General features: G+C 31.3%; 1 long non-coding RNA gene across 2 annotated transcripts; it reads left to right on the top strand.

The window, feature by feature from the left end:
• On the top strand, positions 617-1,694 carry LOC110270145. Of its 2 annotated transcripts, none has more exons than XR_002359317.1 (3): positions 617-928; positions 1,260-1,336; positions 1,541-1,694. It is a non-coding gene; the product is annotated as an uncharacterized LOC110270145 (long non-coding RNA). The 2 variants fall into 2 exon arrangements; XR_002359316.1 differs by lacking the exon at positions 617-928 and adding an exon at positions 989-1,071.

Raw genomic sequence — 4,301 nt, 5'->3', positions numbered from 1 at the left:
TTAACAGAGGGAAGCACATGCGTGTTGAGGTGGGGTTGCCACGCTGGAGGAGAGGTGCCACCTGGGATAGGAACCGGCCTGGAATGCGGGGAGGTCTCCAGCTCGGAGATGAAACCACGGCTATCTAGTGTATAATGATATTTGTTTTCTTATAAGTTATTAAAATGTATGGAATAATTTAAATAATGAATCCCAAAATCATTTAAAAAATGTATTTTTTTTAATCGTGTTATAATTTTATATTTAGATATCTCATATAAAAAATATTTTTAAGTAAAATTGGTTAAAGGTATTTTTTATTTATTTATCATGTGAAAATGTATATTTCAAAAAAAAATTAAAAATATAAATTTGAACTTCTCAAAAAAAATTATAATGAATTTTTTAGTAATTTTACTTTTATTATTAGAAATTTATCAACTGCACTAAAACGTAAGTAAAAATATATTTTTCATCCATTTTTTTTTTCGATTTAGTCATCCCTAATCAAATACTTAGTTGCTTCTATTAGTTTATTGATATATTTAACATAGTTATCTATCTTACTACTTTAATAGTGTAAAGATAGATATTTTTTCATAAAAAAAGGTTAAAAATTTCTAGGATACTGGATGGATTAGATCAATAGATGTGGACCGCACGATGGAGTTAGAATGAATCTGATTGGGGAACAGGGGTGTTCCATTGGGAAGACATTATCTCTTCCTCACTATCTGTTTTCTTCGTCAAGCCGATTCTGATTCGGAGCCTTCTCAGTCACATATCTCTTCTCACTCTCTCTGGAATTCGGGCGAAGATAGAGTCCGATCGGAAGAGGAAGAAGTCTCCGGTGGTGCCGGCGGAGCAGAAGGAGAAGCATAAGCCGTATTTGAACAAAAGGAAGAAGATGTCGTACTGTGGCAATAGCGACGGTGGTGATGGAGCTGAGGTTAGGGCATCCCACATACTGGTGAAGCTCCAAGGTTCCTCACTACTTTCCTTGCGGAGCAGAAGGAGAAGCATAAGCAGCATTTGAACAAGACGAACAAGATGTGATACTGTGGCAGCAGTGACGATCGTGATGAAGGTGAGGTTAGGTATCACAAAAATATCTATTTACTCAGTAGAGGAAGTGAAAAAGTGTTGTTAACATTTCCTATTATGTTTAGATCTTGCTTGAGCAATTAGATATCATTATGAATTGTCGTTGTTCAGTCTGCAATTTCTTATTTGTTAGGAACTTATCACGGTAAATAGCTCACTCCCAATTTGTTTTGTAGAATACTTCAAATACTGCTAGAGGATGGGAACCATCTTGATAAATTTGGTTGTTAAAGGGGTGTTTTCATTTGTACTGGTATGTGATCAATTGAGATTTGTGTTGGAACTATTCTAAAATTCCAAAGGGCATTGTGTTTGAATTTGGATGGCTTCGTTTGTTACTTTCTTACCTTTTGGACTGATGCTTTTTTTTCCTTCTGGTTGTGAGTTAGTTGTGTGTTTTGAGAATCAGTCTTATGCTTATTAATTATTGAGATGAAATACTGGTTTATGAATTCAGTGAGTCAAGTAGAGGATATGGGAACTACAGCTGCTGGATATAACAGAGTAGTAGAAGAGAATGGAAAATTATTTATCATGGTTCAAGATCTGAAAGGTTTAATTTTTAATTGTTTATTTAATTAATGGCCATTTTCTCTTTATACATTATTGAGCAAAGTTAATGTTGTCCAACTTTTCAGATCCAAATTATAGGTAATATTCGAGTTTACTACAGAATCAGACCCACATTCCAGGCTGAATCCAAGAATTTTATTGATTTCATTGGGGAGGATGGTTCTGTATTCAATTTAGATCCATCCAAAACATTGAAAGATGGAAGGAAAGTTTTTCACTTCAATTGGATTTTTGGTGCAAAGGCTGGCTAAGGTAGAGTTCCACATGCTGATTATAGAAATTCTCCTCCCCTTCCCTCTCTTTTACATCATCTTATTGAAATTTATTCTAACTTTGTACACAGATGAGATTTTTAAGGACACAGACCTGTTAATTAGATCCCTGATGGATGGATATAATGTTTGTATTTTCACATATGGTGAAACTAGATTTGGGAAGACATACACCATAGTAAGATAAAAGAAGTATGATACACATTCCATTATTTATTCCATACATTAATTAACGCAGACACAGACCAATGAAATAAGAAGCAATCTCTACTTACTATATATGCAAACTTAAACCAATTATATATCCATCTAATTTTTTTTCTTGTTTCTTTTGGTAGAGTGGTCCATCAGGTTGAACCTCTAAGGATATGGGGATCAATTATGTTCCTATTAACTATTTGTTTCAAATGTGTAATGACAGGAAAGACATTATGACATATGACATTTATGTTCAAATGGTTGGGATTTACAATGAACAAGTTAGAGACCTACTTGCTGAGGACAAAACAGATAATAAATTAGAGATTAGGAGCTACAATGATGATGGATTGAGTCTTTCTGATGCTACATTGAGTCCGGTGACATCTAGAAGTGATGTTTTGACCCTGATGAAACTCGGTGAGGTCAAGTGTGCTGTCAGTTCCACTGCACTGAACAATAGGAGTAGTTGTTCCCACGGGTAATTTTTTAAATTTTTTCAGGTTTGTTCTGTTCCATGATACTCTCTATTTAATTTTCTGGCTAGATGAGGTTGCTTTCATGTGGTTAGACATCAAAAGAAGAAAATGAAATAAATGAGTCTGTAGCTCTATGTGAATTTGCTTATGAATATAACTATTTCATATCAAACTAATTATGCCTATTATAATTGATTAAGCTTTATTCATTGTATAATTCAGTGGTATGTCTGTCTTCGCAGAAAATCATCAACAGCAGCCAGAGCAACTAATAGGCTTTCCATATAAAAATGGTGTTGTTTCTAAGCCAGAACAATTAATAGACTTTGTACATAAGAATGATGGTGTGTCTAAGGCAGAACAACTATTAAACTTTGCATTGAAGACTAATGAAGTGTCTAAGCTAGCTGAATCGAATGGATTTAGGATCTCTGTAGCACAGCAGGTCGAGCCAGCACCACCATCTCAACCGCATGTTATAGAGCTGAGTGACAATGAAGTAAAATGATGAAGTAAGTCTTTAATCACCTTGAAATAAGATACTAGGTCTCACAAATAATAAAACTTACAAATTCAAAGGTGATTAGAAATTTACTTTTTCAGTTTTCCGAACCTCCACATTTTAGATTATCTTTTTCCCCTTTCATGACCAGAACTGTTTTACTTTTTCCGTGAACTGTTTCAGTTATAAATTCTAATTTAGGATACAAAAAGATTGGAGCAACTTTACTCTGACCCATTTCTCGGGTTAGTTTAAGATTGCGTTGTTATGGATGCTGAAATGGGTATTGGCTATCGTTTCTGATATTAAAGAAAGCATTCCTATTTTATGTTCAGATAATTTTGAAAGTTAGCCTTCTTTTAAACCAGCTTCTACTTAATGATTTTGGATCACATGCTTTGATGGAGTTTGTTTTTTTTTATTCCTAATTCCTATACCATTATTATAACTATATATTTTCTTTAGACTAGATTATAATTTTACTTCTCACATGATTTAATTTATTTATAAAATTATTTTTGAAAAAATGGCTATTTTAAGTTTTCAAATGTCATCTTAATTTGATAGAAGTTTTAGATTTTATTTTGTACTTGAAGATAATTGATAAATTTAATATTTAATTTTCTTCTTCTTTTTTCTTGGTTTGTGGGTTAATTAGAAACTTTATTCTACAGTACATATAAACAATTAATATCTACAAAAAGTTTATTTTTTTTATGTTATAAAAGTTATTTATTCGGTCGATATAAGAAAAAAGGAAATATTAGTTTAAAAAATTGGTCGGGAGATTTTATTACTGAAAAAAATTTTTACTCATAACATTATTAACAATAATTAACTTTTCTTTTAACAAGTTTCATATTTAAGAGGAAGAACCATATTTTATTATAAAAAATACATTCTTACTTATTTTTTTACTTATATTTGTTAATTTGTATGTTAATCTGTTTTATATTGCCTACAATTTTCGTTAAGTAATTATTTCTTTCATTTTTTCTGTGATTTTCCATCATTTTTTTCTCTAATTATCAATAGAAAATAAAAATGGAAAAATTATGAAAATTAGTTAAACTTTGTGACACATAAAATTTATTGATATCAAAAGTTCTGAAATGAATAGAAAAAATTATATTTACGATATATTTTTCTCAATATTTAGTTATTTTTAGCTATCATAAGTATTAAAAAATTTTC

Source organism: Arachis ipaensis, chromosome B03, assembly GCF_000816755.2.
Source record: "Arachis ipaensis cultivar K30076 chromosome B03, Araip1.1, whole genome shotgun sequence".
NCBI classification, from domain to species: domain Eukaryota; kingdom Viridiplantae; phylum Streptophyta; class Magnoliopsida; order Fabales; family Fabaceae; genus Arachis; species Arachis ipaensis.
The sequence above is the reverse complement of the archived record's forward strand: the minus strand, read 5'-3'. Positions and strand labels throughout refer to the sequence as shown.